Raw genomic sequence first — 17,269 nt, forward strand, 5'->3', positions numbered from 1 at the left:
TACATGCAAAGAGGGACTAAGATTTTGGCTGAAAGCCATGCCACATTCTGCATCTATATATCTACATCTATATTTACAGTACTATCCTTATCTATATCTGCAATTAGAGCCAGCCTGTGTGGAAAGGTGTAAGCTGCATAGTCCCAGGGCACCCCCAGAAGAGGGAATGGTAAATCACTTCTGTGTATTCCCTACCTGAAAAACCTTGAATAGGGTCACCATAAGTCAGAATTGACTTGAACACACACACACACACACACACACACACACACACACACACACACACACTAGGTGTGTGTGTGTGTGTGTGTGTGTGTGTGTGTGTGTGTGTGTGTGTGTGTGTGTGTACACATGTACACACCAATATGCTGCCATGGGGAATAAATGTATGATATTCACCTAACAAGCTTCAATAACTTCATTCACATTCTAGCTCAGTGAAACTAAGCCCAGAAGCCTTTTGCAGTACCCCCAAGCCAGTTTCAGCCTTCTGGAGTGGGGATTTTTGGTGGATGGAGCGGCATGTGGGAAATTGAGATCACCTCATACCATATTCTGCTGAGGGAAGGAGCTCTTTCTGCTGAATTTTGATCATAAATGTGTTTCGAGTGCATTTTTCCATAGAAATGAACGAATCTCATTTCCACTTATTGAGGGTAAATATAAAATTGAGTTTAAACATTCCTTTGGATGCACTCCTATGCGTACTGCCTTTCCTATCAAGCCTGATACCTTCATTTTGATTGAATTACACTGCATCTCATCTTAAATGTAGTTATTTGCATGAGGTAAAGGTAAGGGTTCCCCTTGACATTTGTGTACTGTGAGCTAAAAATACTCTTGGAAAAAAAGAGGGAGCTCTTACTTTAAATTCAGTCTACTCTCTGCTTATCAGCTTACTGTGCCTCTTAAATACTGAGCTGAAGGAGGAAACATTTTTCCTTTTTAAAAAAAGCTGCTTTCCTAAAGCATAGATAATCTTCTAAACATAATGGAGTCTTTTTAGAAAAGAGAATAATGAATGCACAAGACGACACAGTGCACTTTCCTTTTTAAAAAAATTTAGCTTGTACTACAGTAAGAATCCTTTTTTCGCTTAGTTGGAATGCCATTTCTTAAACTAAGAAGAGTAGATATTACACAGAAATGTGCGATGAAGCCCTGAAAGTTTTGAACTGAGGTATCCAGGAATTAGAGAGGGAGGAGTGCTTAAACTTTAGTTGCTGGTTGTTGTTGTTGTTGTTGTTGTTGTTGTTGTTGTTGTTGTTCACAGTCATCTACTGTATTTCAGGACCATCACTTACTTTGATGTGGGATTCAGATTCATGTCTATTGCCAGATTTGGAAGGTTAAAAAAAATTATGCAGAAATTGTATGGCATGGTAAAGTGGTAAAATGTTTGCAAATTTAAGGAAATGTTTTCCCATCTACCTTAGTTATTACGATAAATGAATTACTTAGAGACGGTGGGGAAGAACTGGAGAGCTCCCTTCCCATATTCTGAAATGAGAGCCATTACCTTTTGAGATTACAGTCCTCAAAAGATTCTTGCCCTTCTGAGTTGGGTATTCTGGAAGCTGCAGTCCAAAAAAGTTACTTTCCCCATGCCTGCTTTGAGGCAGGCTGGGTTACCAGTTTTGATTCTAGTCTTTCATACAACAGGAAAACCAAAGATACTTTTGCTGCATGAGGTCAAACCAAGAGAAATGCAAACTAATGTCTGTAAGATCTGTTAAAATGGATTATTGCTCACATTATTGCTTGTGTCAACACCACAAAGCATGTTAGGGAAGTCTCATACTTTACTCGGCATAGGATTGTTGTTATTTTCACTGGAATCTCGTGAACAGTGTCTAGTGTATTTGGAGAAAACGCTTGTTCAAAAATATGATTCTTCAGTGTTTGTACCTTATATGGAAACACCAATGTTTTCTGCATAAATTGTGAAACTTACCTAAGAGGAACAGGGATGTAGGGTAGCGTATTGACATGAAGAAAAGGAAAACATCTGCAATAACACGAATGGACTGTTCTCCATATAGAGGCACAACCCACCCTGAAGGGATGGGAGGAGGCATCCTGTTGCTTGGATAACCAGCTACCAGTCCTCAGTAAAAGAGGACAACAACTCTGATTTACCAGATGAGCGGGATATAAATCAAATTAATTAATTAATTAATTAATTAAATTTGTGAAAGCAAAATAAACATCAATTAGTCACATTTTATACTTGCAAATGGTTAAATCAAATATATTGCGTAAGTCCTTTCTTTGCATACTTTATGTTCCTAACTTGTATTAATGTAATGGTTTTAGTTTGGCCAGGCATATGTGACTTATTGTAGTACTTTCATGTTTGATGTGGTTATTCAAAACAGCCATTCTTCTTCTTTCATTTGTCATGTTCTCAGCATGTTTAATTACTTCATATAGAACAGCTAAGTTTAAGTTACTGTACTGGCCACTGAGGGTAAGAATTGTTGATTTTTTTTGTGTGCTTCCTAGCTGCCAGGCAATTATAGTTCCTTGCCTTCAGGTTTCATAAAAAATGGATTTCATGCTGTCTCATTTGACTAGTATGGAATTAGTGTCATACTTTCACAGCTGAGGACAATATTTTATGTATGTATGTATGTATTTATTTATTTATTTACGTACAGCGGTGCCTTGACTTACAAACATCTCTACTTACAACCATTTTGAGTTACAACCAGCTCGGGCCGCAAAATTTTGTTTCGACTTGTGACCGGAGCTTCCACGTACGAACAGAAAAAGGCAGGGGGAAAAGGCGGGAAATTCAAAATTCTAACTATAGGTGACAATGAGGCTGCTTCTTTGTAGCTCTTTCGCCCCAGCAATTAGGAAGTGTGTGTTGTCGTCAGAGGCTTGGGACTGCCTTCTTCTGCTTCTGAGAGCATGTGTGTGTGTGTGTGTGTGTGTGTGTGTGTGTGTGTGTGTGTGTGTGTGTGTGTGTTTGCAGGGAGACTTCAGGCTGCCTTGTAAGGTAAGGTGCTGTTATCTGCTTTTAAAAAACCGTTCTGGGTGCTTTTGCAGTGTGGTTTTGTGCTGGGGGGGTTATGTTTCTGTGCTGTGGTGGGTCTTGGAGGCTTTGTTTGTGTTTTTTTGGTTTTTTCTCCCATTTCTGATGGATCTTGGGGGTTTCCTTCCTTTTTGGGGTTTCCCCCCACAATTCCGATGGGTCTTGGGGGTTTTGCTTACTTTTTGGGTTTTCCCCCCCATTTCCGATGAGTCTTGCACGCTTCGCTTGCTTTCTGCTTTGCTTTTTTTTTTTTTTGCATTTCCAATGGGTCTTGCACGCTTTGCTTACTTTTCTCCCCCCCCCCCTTTGGCCGGAATGGATTAATCACATTCTGATGGGTCTTGCAGTGATTTTTTTGGTGATTTTTTTTCCTTCGGCCAGAATGGTTAATTGCATTTCAATGCATTTCAATGGGAAATGGTGCTTCAACTTATGACCATTTTGAGTTACCACGGGCATTCTGGAACCAAATAAATTCGTAAGTCGAGGCACCACTTTACTAATAAGCTGAGTTGGAGGGAGTTCTATCAAGGATTAGGCTCAAGGCCCACAGTTGCTGAGTATAGCTTTTAAAGGTATCTTGGCCATGTGTTGTAATATTCTCTGTGGATTTATGCAATCCTGGATCATGGCTTTGTATGCAAAGAGACAGCTGTTGTTTTCATCGTTATGTTTTTCATAGAAGTATTTTCCCCCTAAGAAATTGCATATTAAAGATTGAATATTGGCATAAATTGAATATATCCTTTAAAACCATGATTTCAAAAGAGTTCATCATACAGGTTCATTCTGATGCACATGTTTCCACTGATGGAGTATTGAAGCCATGACCTTCTGCTTCTCTTTCAGAAGTATTCAATTTAAAACCACTTATAAATGCATTATTATTATTATTATTACTATTTTACCCTTGGAGGATGTAACCCAGCACTGCAGGCTGTGTAATAAATAGGATACATTGGAACAACCAGAAATAAACTACCAGAAATAACTTATTACAGATATGTGTTTAATTATTCTATGTGATTTAGACAGAGCTATTTAAACAAATAAGCTTATTGCAAATGAAAAATGGATGATACATCTCAGTGTCCATTTTCAAAGCCATATTGAAATGTTTCCTGTGTCACAGAAGGAACATCTTCTATTACTGCTCATGGCTCATATATTTTATCTCCTCTGTGAACAGCATTTGCTAGTACTTTTTGTACTAATTCTACCAGAATGGCAATTTCAGGAAATTCAGTAGATGTAATGAATTTTGTGAAATTTTAATACATTTAGCAAAGATTGTTTTTAAAGAAAAGTCCAACATTGCTTTTATGGTTTGAGGAATTATCAGTGGTGTAGAACTCTGTGACTCTATTTAAAGAGCACATTCATGACAAAAATGAGTACAGAAATATTAAAGTCATCCTAGATGCCTAAAATGGAAAAAATGGCTGGCTAGTTCAGTGTAAAACATGAAATTCAGCTATTGCTATCACCTACTGCTTCTTGGGACCAGTGACAAGCACATTATCCAATCATGGACATGCCCCTCCATCGCTGGGATTTCTATGGCCATGGATGCCTGTAAAAGCAGTGCCACAGTATAGGTTGCTCTATCTGATACTAAACCTAATTATTAGAGATTCAGGAACTGTATCTCAGTTATTAAGTGTGATGATGACAATTAAGAAAGAGACAGTGAATCAAACCACAGGTTTCGGGGACTATTGTTGGTTCTGCCTCAACCTGTAGATGACCTCGGCAGCTCCTCCTGTTGTGTTTGTTTATGGTCATGTGGCATCTTTGCTTAAAATGTATTTTATGCCACTTGGCTTAATGCCAGCACTTGCTTGGCCCTCATGAGTCCCTGTGTGTTTCTGAGTCACTATTCTCTTAAGGAGAGGAGAAGCATTTCCCTGCAAGGGTTCTACATCTTACCAATACTGTGTCCCATTGTTCCTTACCAGCCGTTCTGGTGTCACTTGCCTGAGCAATTCCAGATAGATAATACTGTACAATGTTTGTCCTTCCTTCATTTTTCTTGGCTGCTTCTTTCTTCCACTCCACACCAGTTTCTTCCTCACATTCCTTCTTTTCAAGTCTTATGTGTGGACAACCATGCTCCTGCTCTAACCAAATCCCATTAATCCTAGTCACCATCAGTGGAATTAGAGGCAAGCTTTGCCCTCAGTGCTGCTGAAGCCGTGTCAGCAATCCTGAGCCTCTCCTTCTCCCTTTGTGTCTGTGTCTTTCCATGTCTCTGAAAGTATTCATGTGCACGTTATGTTTTCATCTGTGTGCTCTCAACTGCCCTCCCCACTTATCATTAGATGTAGCTGAAAAGTTTGCTTCTACTTGCTGTAGGCTATAGGAAATATTTATCATGATATTTTGTGCTGATTGTATTACATTTATTATTTAGAAATGAAGAGCTACCCTTGGAGCATATATCTGCAATAGATCAGGATGGAAATTAATAAAAATAATTGCTTGATTTAATTCAGATGTACTTCTTTCCGAGTAAACATGCATAGCATTTGATTCCATAGCTGCAATGCTAAAATGATTGCCTGCTTAAGATAATGTTAAATGAATCATGGGTTTGCTAAAAACTGTTACTAGGAGATGCTGGAGTGTTTTGTCCAGGAAAGGACCCATATAGATTATTCTATTCCTCCTGCACCATCATTCCATATGCTAAATGGCACATTTAGTGTGTAACATTTCATGTAGTGGGGTGTTTAACAACAGATAGCATGTGCAGTGTGATACTTGGTGTTTCACATCATGTGTTGTTTGACCTTAACTTTCATGATGTTATTAAGGCTTTTTTAAAACTAAGTGCCATTAAGATCATGCTGTAAATTCATGATCCAGACATTTGTATGTCGAGGACCAGGCCTCATACATCTGTGAACACATACTGACCAAGAGATGGTTGATGCTGCCAGAATTTTTATGCCAACAAGCACCTATCTGATTTGCAGCACACTCCTAACTAACGCCAAGGGAGGCCCGGAGAGAAAGAACAAGAAACCGGGCCTTCTCAGCAGTGGCCCCTTGTCTTTTGAACAGTCTGCCCCCAGAGATCTGTCTGGCTCCCTCACTGGGTTTTTCCTCAACATTTCTTCAGTGTAATTCCTGTGGCTTCTGAACCATTATCAGGAATTCTGTGTGCTTTCACAGTGAGGAGATCTGGCTTCTGGAACTATGCACACATTAACCCTCGCCACACACAGTACAGTATTCAGTTCCGCAGAGAGATGTCTGCTTGCATTGCTAGGCTGCTTTAACTGAATCAGAGTGTGGGATATAATCTTGTTCCTCTTGGCTTTACAGTTTTATTGTGGGATGAAGTTTTGTATTGGACTTATTAACAGTCAACATAAATTATCTTAAAAGTAAAAAAAATCACATTCAAGAGGAAAAAAACTGCACAGAGGCACAGTATATGGAATAGCAGCACTGTATAGCCTGGAGTTGTAGCTTCATACTATATTGTGTTATTTTGTATTTGTTTTATACTGGTTTTTTTTTCAGAATAACATTCCTCCACCCCCTTCTCTTCCACAGCCTTAAACAAGTGAGGACTCCATTAAGAAGAAATGGTCTATTCATCCTGTTTGCATCTGGAGCATTATTACCATACCACTGATCTATTTTATAAACTCTGAAAGCTTTTGAGCTTAAAAGACGGAGACGTGAATCTCCCTTTGATGGTCTTTGGTCTAAAGCAGATGTACCAGATTCCTCTGGATGAGTCTACGGATAAAAAGGTTTGTGGACTCTTTGAATAGCATCAGAATAGTTTATTTCTGCATATAACATAGATTGTGGTGTGAGTGTAATAGGCGGGTTGGCACGTAGTTATTGTTTTTTTAACCCTTTGGAAGGAAATCCAATATTCGCGAAGGTTTTCACAGCCGGGATCTAATGGTTGTTGTGGGTTATTCGGGCTCTTTGGCTGTGTTCTGAAGGATGTTCTTCCTAACGTTTCGCCAGTTTCTGTGGCCGGCATCTTCAGAGGACAGCACTTCAGAGGGCAGAGCACAGAGTGCTGTCCTCTGAAGATGCCGGCCACAGAGACTGGCGAAACGTTAGGAAGAACAACCTTCAGAACACGGCCAAAGAGCCTGAAAAACCCACAACAACCAAATCCAATATTCTTTTCCTCCCTTGAATGTTCCAAATAAATTCTTGCTGAAAAAGTCTGCACTGAATTGCTTTTACAGATTTAAATCCTGATTCAATCTACATGTGATAAATGGGATATTAGACCACTTAGGTACAAATGTACTGAAAATTCTTAATACAGAAAAATAATGAAAAAAAATTGTATATGAAAATTGAATTAATTATAGTGAGGAGTACATGACAAACAATATGAGATTGGATCTCTTAATGACACTTTCTTTGCCTGAAAGGAGGCACTGCCTTTGGTAAGTCAAAAGGCAGATTAAAGAATAGGGTTGCAACTTGTGTTGGATGGGTTACCATTCCCCGAAACCCCAGGTATGAAATTTGTGAGTGCTCCTGGGTTCATCTCTGAGTCTGGATGTTGAGGTTTTGGCAATGGCCAGGAGTGCATTTGCATAATTAAAAATAGTGTGCCAGCTGTGCCTTTCCTGGAGAGGCCTGATCTGGCACAGCAACACATGCCTTAGTTACATTTTGGCTGGATTGCTGTAATGCACTCTATGTGGGGCTGCCTCTGGAAAGTTTCAAGAAACTTCAGAAGGTCCAAAATGCAGCAGTCAGATTGCTGACTGGGGCTGGTTACAGGGATCACATAAACCCCCACTGACGGCCAATCCATTTCCAAGTACAAATCAAAATGCTAGTTCTAACCTATAAAACCCTAAATGGCTTAGGCCCAAGCTATCTCAAGGACCCCATCGCCTTTTATGAAGGTTTTTAAATTGACTATTGTGCCTTACTGCTTTAAATGTGTTTTTGATGTTGTTTTTGTTTGTAGTCTTTTAGTGTGGTATTTGCTTACTCTTTTTTAATATATGTATGATTACTTTATTTTTTGGCTTTAAATAAATAAATAAATAAATAGAAGTGGATTTCATTTTTTGGTACTAAACTAGACTAGCCCTTAATGTTAGCATTTGGCTCAGGGAGCAGAGTAGTAGGAATGATGAAACTGCCACAAGATAAATTGTACTGCTCCCCATTTTTGCTCATGCTGGTAAAAGATTTTGAGAAAGAGTCCAACTTCAAACAGTGGGAGACCTCCCTGAGGAGTTGCCCTTTCTGTTCCATATGCTGTTCTCCTAGTGGGAATCCCATTCTGAGAAACTTCGGCTAGGCATGGAAGAGAGGAGAGAAAGATAGTTTCCCCACGTTGTGCTCCCCCCCCCCCCGGGTGAATATCAGTGTTGTGTGTATGGGTGTGATTACTGCTGGGTTAATGGGATTTAATGCTCACTGCCCTGATGTGAACTCAATGCTTGGAAGTAACATGTTAAAAATAAGTACGTTACTTTTGACATGATCCATGTGAGGGGAATGAAGTGCTTTTTTCATGGTTTAACTTTGAATAGAAACATGTTAGATGTTTGAGAATCAACATCAGCCATTTAGGGTAATGTTACCAGACTACATTTATCCAGCTCTAAACGTTCTGATCATGGATCTTTCTTGTCATGGTTTGGCTCTAGCAGATGAAATTACTAATTGTTAGTTTATCCTATTGTTGATATGTGCCATCAAGTCAGGACTTATTTATAGTGACTCAAAAAGGGGTGTCAGGTACGTGAGATATTTAAGGAGTGGTTTTACCAGTTTCATCCCTGCCCCTGCAAGTTTACATGACAGAACCAGGGAATTGGACCAAGACTTCCATTACTCTATTACCCACCACACTGGGTCTTGCTGGTTCATATTAGTACAGTGGTGCCTCGCAAGACGATGTTAATTTGTTCTGCGAAAAATGCTATCTTGAGAAAACATCGTCTTGCAGAACGCGGTTCCCCATTGGAATGCATTCAATGCATTTCAATGGGGGAAAATCGTCATCTTGCGAAAATCATCAGTAGAAATCATCGTCTTGTGAAGCGCAACAGTGATCGCAAAAAACAATCGTCTTGCAGATTAATCGTCCTGTGAGGTAATCATCTTGCGAGGCACCACTGTATTACCAAAACATTATTTCTATTGGAAGCTAGTCTTATGAGATTGCCAGGTGATCCCAAGGCAGAAGAGGGCATAAAGAAGCCACCTGCTCTCCCTCCAATGTATTGGCTTCCTATCTGGGAGCAAAGTGATCTGTTTACCATCTCTCTTTTCCTTGGAGACTTTCTTATCTTACCTCCATATTCCCCCCCCCCCATTTTCTAGTTCAAAATGACTGCACTTGCTTCAGTTCATGTGTGGATAAATATCTTATAATGGCGAATGAGTGCTTCCAGTGCACTTGGTTTCCAAAGGTAACTGAAGAACTGTTTAAAATATTGAACCCTGAGGTTCAAACAAAGCTGCAGACTATTAACTTTTGAAACTTAACAAAAAAAATAATCAAAGCAAGAAATCATCCTTATTCTCTTCAGATTAAAGATACTGTATTCCATTACAGTCTGAATCCAAAGAGGTAAGTAACTTTGTGCTTCTCTGTATTGAGGACCATTTCAGTCTTCCTTTCTTCATTTTTTTTAATGTTCTCATACAAATAGTCTATGGCTCTTAGTAGTAATTGATCCCTTGAAATGAGGAGCAAAGTGCTAGTGTGACCGTAATTTCTTTACTGGACCTGCTACTGGTTCAAAACATTGCAAGATACCCCTCTGATGTAAAAGGAAAAAACTGAAGTGGGTACGCTGACGTGCCCAAGTTGATGGCTACTCAGTTTACCCTGAAAATAAGGGACCCTCTGGTAAATAATGGCCAACTAAATCCATTTACCTGTGATTAAGCTTCTCAGTGGTACTTCCTTTTAAATAGACATGTAGGACTGTGCTGTACATTACTTAACTTGACATGTGAAGAGGAAGTAGTTGATGTCTAGGTTTAAGCAGAAATAAAGAAGCAAGTTGGGGAAATGCAGTGAGTGAAAAATATAAGAGACTGAGTGTTTATTTATGCAGTAATGTGTTGTTACTTGAGCTGAGATGGGAAAGCAGCTTTATGGACATCAGTCCCTCTTTTGCCCCATGCATTCCATTGTAATGTATGCAGTGAGTCCCCCTCCCAGTTGTACAAAATAAGTGTTTTTTTTCACATAGCATGAGGAATTAAAGGAGTTTAAGGAGGAACCTGGTATAGTGTGGTACTGTTCAACACCATGCATTTTAATGTTAAATGGATCAGAATGTTTGAAAACAGTGTGTAAGAAGCAATGTTAAATGCAGAGACCAAGGCTTGAATTCCATTCAATCCAGTAGGTAAAAGTGGGCAACATTCAGCCTGCAGGCTGCTTGCAGCCCTGGTGGACCAAATGTAGCTCCCAGGCACTTTGTGAGCTCCCATCACCTACTATATATATTCCCTACCATTTTTAAAAAGTTTAGGTAATATTTAGCTTTCAAAATTTTCCTTGTGCCCTCTGCAGGAGTATGGAAGCAAGTTTGCCATATTTAAAGCACCTTACAGCATACCTCAGACCCCCCCCCCCAAAAAATAGCCCCAAAGTTGATTTTTTAAAATATATTTTAACCCATGGGGGCACAAAAATAATTTTTCTAAAAGTTAAAAAAGCCCCTATTTTGTAAAAACATAAATTTTGATGAATGATGTGTCAGAAGAATAGATGCAGTTCTCCAAGGTGTACGAAAGAGATACGAGTGGACCCCAGACCCCTGAGAGTTACCCACCTGTGCGGTAGGGCTTTTGTCTGAATACAGAATTGTATGGCAGTTGTTTAGCAAGCCTTGATGACCAGCTGAACATTATTAATCTTCTCGAACAGGAGAAACATAAGTTTGAATTGATCCAGTAACTTTGACTGGATACTTAGATCCAGGAATGTTGGCAAGTTTTTTAGTTCAAGCCCCAAGTCTTTGGTACCATGTTCCAAGTCCCTATTAAAAATAAGCTTGTTCCCCAAGAAAAAAGGGAGGGTGGCTGGGTTCTGAGTTATAAAAAAAAAATGAGTTGAGTCACCAGTGTGACTTAAGTCTGATTTAACAGAAACTAGAGTTCCCATCCCTACTTGGATATGGGGTATCTGCTTTAATGGTGCAAGACAACAGCTGGAGTTGCAAATAGCCGGCCTGCCTGTTGAACAATTAATTGCACCTCCTCTACTTTTTTCTAGTTTTGACAGTTTGCACTTTTATAACACAACTTGATAAGGCAGAACACATCTATTAAATCACGGTGAGGAGTTGGAAAGCTTGTAGACAGAAAATATGCAAGACTTATTTTTCAAAATGCTCTATCTGCACCACTCTAGTAATTGGGATATGTATTCATCTGGCAGGGCATGGTTTGAAATGAAACTAATTGCGCATAATTTGTTCTAAGAAAAAAAAGTTCTGTCTTGCTATTGTAAACCTAGGGAGTTCTGATGATTAATAAAAGCTGAACTAAAAGTTAGCATTGTTACAATATCATAATCCCCACTTCTATGGTAAATGACATGAAATAAATCTCTCAGAAGATTTATATCCTGATCACCAATCTGTCTTATTTTTAGCAAATTTGTAGCTCTCTGTGTGCATGCTGTCCAGTTATAAAACAAAAGAAGCAGAGGCAGAAGACATGCATCTCTTTATCAGAAAACAGGAGCCATATATCCCAATGGCATCAATTAGATGGTCTAAACACAAGAAAAAGTAATTACATAATAAATGTAACAGAGAAGCAGCAAAAGCATGCAGCATCTTTCTTCACTAGAAATTAAAAATATAGTGGCAACTAGTAGATATATGAGGAGATAAATGTTGTGTTAAAGGTATGAATAATAGTCATGTAAATCCTCTACTTCCAAGAAGCAGCATCCAAATTTTTCTTGTAAAAGTTTTTTTAAAAGTTCACAATACATAATGAATGTTCCTGCACAATACATAATAAACGCAGAAAACATTAGCAGCTTGTAAACTGAGACAGGTGTCAGAAAATTCTAGTATTCCCCCTGATTGATTCTTAAGTCACCTATGATAGAAAATAAACAGGAATACCTAGTTCATTGGTTTAAAACTACATCTATAACGTGAAGAAGGATGTGTGCCTTGGATGAACACAAATATGCACATTTAATTAATTAATTAATATATTTCCCCATTAGTGGATGCACTGCTCTGGGTAGTTGGCAAAAGCCCAATTTCCTATATTTGCCTTTCTGACTCCCCTAGGTGTGTCCACTTAGCAACCTGGATTGAAAGGAGTGGTTGAAATAGTTGATTTCTGGGAGAGACATTTCAACACATATTGAGGTCCTAAACTGTTAAGGTCTTTATAGGTCACAACCAGTACCTTGAACTAGGCATAGAAACTGATAGGGAATCAATGAAGGTGCACCAGGATTGGGAATATATGATCAAATTTACTAATCACCGTGACCACCACATTTTGGATCTGCTGATGTTTCCATACTGTTTTCAAGGGCAGCCCTACATAGAGAACATTGCAGTAGTCTATCTTCGAGATTACCAATGCATGAGCCACTGTTACTAGGCATTTCTTATGTAAATAGGGGTGCAACTTGTCAATCAATCAGAATTGATAAAAGACACTTCTGACCATAATCGATATTTGAGACTCCATAGGGAGGGCAAGGTCCAGGATCTCCATCTTCTTGGGATTCAGTTCCAGTTTATTGGCCCTTGTCCCATCAATTATCAATGCTAGACAGAGCTTAGGTATATGTACAATATCACTGCAGCTGAAGAAAAGGAGAGACAGAGCTGTATGTCATCGGCATATTGGGGAGATGGTCAACCACTGTGGGACCCCATAGCAGAAATTCCAAGGATGGAGATAGCATCTGAGATCAGCCTTCCAGAAAGGACCAGAACCAGTCAAGAACAGAGCCCAATCCCTAAACTCTATAGCCTTTTCATGGTTAATATTATCAAAAGCCACAGAAAGATCCAGGAGGACCAACATGGTTACACTCCCGTGTCTGTCTCCCTTAGGAGATTTTCTTGCAGGGCAACCAATGCTACTTCAGCACCATGCCACAAACTCAAATTGAAATGGATCCAGACTATCCATTTCTTCCAAGAAGGCCTGCAACCGATCAATCAGAACTCTCTTGATTAACTTGCATAGGTCAGAACCACCACTTCTAGTTTTAATTTCTGACAATTCAGAAGTAAACATGCTTTCATCTAATCGTCGTCATCATTTAGTCATTAGTCGTGTCCGACTCTTCGTGATCCCATGTACCAGAGCACGCCAGACCCTCCTATCTTCCACTGCCTCCCGGAGCTGGGTCAAATTCATGTTGGTTGCTTCGCAGAAACTGTCCAGCCATCTCATCCTCTGTTGTCCCCTTCTCTTCTTGCCGTCACACTTTCCTAACATCAAGGTCTTTTCCAAGGAGTCTTCTCTTCTCATGAGATGGCCAAAGTACTGGAGCCTCAGCTTCAGGATCTGTCCTTCCAGTGAGCACTCAGGGTTGATTTCCTTTTGAATTGATAGGTTTGTTCTCCTTGCAGTCCAGGGGACTCTCAAGAGCCTCCTCCAGCATCAATTCTTCAGCGGTTTGCTTTATTTATGGTCCAGCTCTCACTTCTATACATCACGACAGGAAAAACCATAGCTTTGACTATTCGGACTTTTGTTGGCAAGGTGATGTCTCTGCTTTTTAAGATGCTGTTGAGGTTTCTCATCGCTTTCCTCCCAAGAAGCAGGCGTCTTTTAATTTCGTGGCTGCCTTCTCCATCTGCAGTGATCATGGAGCCCAAGAAAATAAAATCTGTCACTGCCTCCATATCTTCCCCTTTTATTTCCCAGGAGGTGATGGGACCAGTAGCCATGATCTTATTTTTTTTTTTTTTTTTTTTTGATGTTGAGTTTCAGGCCGTTTTTGCACTCTCCTCTTTCACCCTCATTACAAGGTTCTTTGATTCCTCCTCACTTTCTGCTATCAGAGTGGTATCATCTGCATATCGGAGGTTGTTGATATTTCTTCCGGCAATCTTTCATCTAATAGCATACTCCTTACAGCTGTAGTTAGTTGTCTTCAGATTTGTGGAGTGAACATTTGTTGGATTTAAATGGGTTCCACACCGGCATCCCAAATGCTATAAACAACAGCTATAGAGCCTTTCTTCTCTCTAGAGAAATACTGCACATGTTCACTATTGGTTTTTATTGTAGCTGTGTAACAGCAAATACCAAATCTGTCTGTTTGATACAGTAATGAAGGATCAAAACATAATATGATTGCATGTTGTTTGCCACTGATAAAGTTGATTGCATGATAGCTCTTAACTGTGTTTTATCTTTTGTGAAAACAGGGTACAAGCTACTGTTTGCACAACATGTGCTTTCTCTTCTTACATTACAGTACATTAACAGCACAGTGATGGTTTAGGTGACATATTTCCATGAATATGCACAGAGTCTTGTTGGCTACAGGCCTTGTTTGTAATCAAAGCTAACTCATGAGTTAGCATTATGAGAATGAACAAGAAGTCTCAGGTATGCACATTTCATTTTCCTCATTTACAAAGAGGAGTAGGCAAGAATTCATATCTATTTTAGCTTAAATTTTAGCTTTCCGTAGCACCTAAATCAGACAATGTAAGGTGAAACTTAACTATGGTAGTGGAAGTAATTCAGCTTCAAATCACAGTTTATCAAATTGGCTCATTTCATCTACCCATAGTGAAGGTTAATAATAGTCCAGAAGTCAGGTCACATGAGAAAATGATAACCTAAAATGAAATGCTCCCAGTAGCTTTCTGTATCAGAGGGAGAAAGGAAACTGTGAGTCTAAGACTCAGCCAAGTATATACATTCTTGTGATATTAAGCTGCAGTCAAAATGTCCTCTGTACTTTCCTATCCATTTTGTAATTTTCTGTTCTGTGGTTGAAATGAGGCTGTTGCCAGGGATGGAGTTGTTGTTGCGGACTTTCTTAGTGGCTTCTGTTCTGTTTTTCATGTTTTGCTTTCTCCTGCAAAATCCTTATGCTTTTCCTTAAGGAACCTCTGGATTTTACTCTAAGACTCTTAAGAGCTTGAGTGCTTTCTCTGTAGGAGGCTGACTCATTGCCTGGGTCAGCATAAAATAGCTATTGCTCTGAAATCACTTGCCTTGTTGTGTAGTTTCTAACGTGGATATTTCTGAGGATTTACAATTTTAATGTTACCTGGATTGAAGAAGTGTGGACATTTTTTTGCTAAAAATGTGCAAATGAACAATGCACATAGGTATCGTAAACAGGCTGTTTGCAGCCCAGAAGCTTCTGCTGAGAAAATTAAAAAATGTAGGCTATAATGATTTTCCTATCTCCCTCACATTAGGGGTCCTGCCATCATCTTGCAGATTTATATATTATAATGTGATGTTCCTGGCAAACTTCAATTTCAGGTAAACACAGGCTTAAAACACATCTCAGCTCAGCCATAATACAGACATACATGCCTCATCAATCAGGCTTACACATTCAAGTTTGTTTACTGTCTGATGACCAGTTAGATAGCAGGGCTGAAACAAAGCATGCTATTTGCATATACATAAGTGAAGAAAATTACAAACTATGTAAAACAGATGCCCTTCGCCACTTGAGGAAGTACATTTTCCAAAGACATTCTAAACATTTAGCTCTTGCTAACAAAATAGTAAACACACTTATCACAACTATACTAATAGTTTAAATTGTTAAACGGCAAGTATCTAAGTGACAAGAAACCATCTTCCACATGCTGTTAGACTACAGCATCTCTCAAACCTAGGCATAAGAGCTAGTAGTGAGAATTCCAGTTTTAACATTTGCCCCCTGCTGAACTATATTTTTGATCTGTTTAACTGTCTAAATCATAACCTAATTGGAGGAATTAATTCAATCAGGATATGATGTAAATACTCCTCTATCTTGTTTCTAGGTCAAAGTAAGTTCACTATGGCTCAAAGCAGTGGAATAGATTTAAGATTTGCTCTTGACACCATACACATCAAAATGTGCTATAGGCAACTCATTATCCAACATATAGACGACTCATTATCCAACAGGACAATTAGCTCTGCTTGGGTGGACTAAGTAGGTTACAAAGGGTTTCTGCTCCAGCATTTAAGGCAAATGGTTCTGAAATCCTGGTACAGTAGAACCCCCATATCGACAGGGAATTTGTTCCAAGCTGCCTTGTGAATACAGAAAACCATAGATAACAGCGAACACTATATATAGCATGGTAAAGGGGAAATAAATCAGAAAAAAATATTTCCACATGCATTAGCAAAAAGTGACCACTAGAGGCGCCAGAGACCATGCTATTCTTCACTAACAAGTATCCATAACACAGTCTCTGGCTCCCTTAGTGGCTCATTCCGGTAATACATGTGAAAACATTTTTTTCTGTTTTTTTTTTCTTTTAATGTTTCTAATATTTTCGGACTGTAAATAACTGGAAACTGATCCCGTGGATAAACAGTTCTATTCTATATAGAAGACGTATTCCATGTGGATGCTCATGAAGATTGCTCACTATGCAGGCTATTTTTCTATACTGATTGATCCTCTTCTTGCACTCCCGGCTCTTCTTGTATTAATACTGCTCATGTGATCTAACTAAACAGTGGTAACAATTTGCCTTAACATTACCCACGACTCTGGATTATAATGCAGATTGGAAGAGAGAAAGACCTATATCTGCTCACATGAATAATTTCAGTAAAGAGTGAAAAGCAAAAACAAGCCGTGGTAATTGTGTTGCATTTGGATTGGCAAATGTTTGGAAGTGATCTTAAGTACTATGCCATCTCTCACCTCCTGTGTACTAGCAACATGACGTTGTTGATGTCTGCTCTAATAGTGACACAATGTGACTTTACCTATCACCCCCCCCCCCTCCTCCTCTTCTTTGGCTTGTTCATAAAACTTCCCATGCCTGGTTTCAGCTGTGTTTAATTCTTCTTAAACTGGATAGTTTATTGTGCTTTTAACTTTACTTGTATTTATTTACTGTGATCTGTCTTGAGTCACTTTCTAGGAGCAAGGTGACATAGAAATTATTTGAATGAATAAGTAATACAGTACATAAATAAAAGTGAAGGAAGCAGGATTCCAATAGTGCAGTGGAATTTAAATGAACCTAAACGACTGCTCTTAATTCTGCAGCCCCA

The 17,269-nt window shown here is 39.1% G+C and overlaps 1 protein-coding gene across 3 annotated transcripts in view; it reads left to right on the forward strand.

Annotated features, from left to right (window-relative positions):
• Window positions 1–17,269, forward strand: part of HS3ST5 (heparan sulfate-glucosamine 3-sulfotransferase 5) — a 244,445-nt gene that overhangs the window by 84,068 nt on the left and 143,108 nt on the right. For 2 of the 3 annotated variants that reach the window (XM_072997633.2, XM_072997628.2), the window contains exon 2: window positions 6,605–6,807. The exons of the other annotated variant lie outside the window; for it this stretch is intronic. The gene's annotated coding sequence lies outside the window, so the exon portion shown is untranslated. The remainder of the gene's footprint in view (window positions 1–6,604; window positions 6,808–17,269) is intronic. 3 annotated transcript variants of the gene reach the window in all.

This window comes from Pogona vitticeps, chromosome 1 (genome assembly GCF_051106095.1).
Source record: "Pogona vitticeps strain Pit_001003342236 chromosome 1, PviZW2.1, whole genome shotgun sequence".
Classification (NCBI taxonomy): Eukaryota; Metazoa; Chordata; class Lepidosauria; order Squamata; family Agamidae; genus Pogona; species Pogona vitticeps.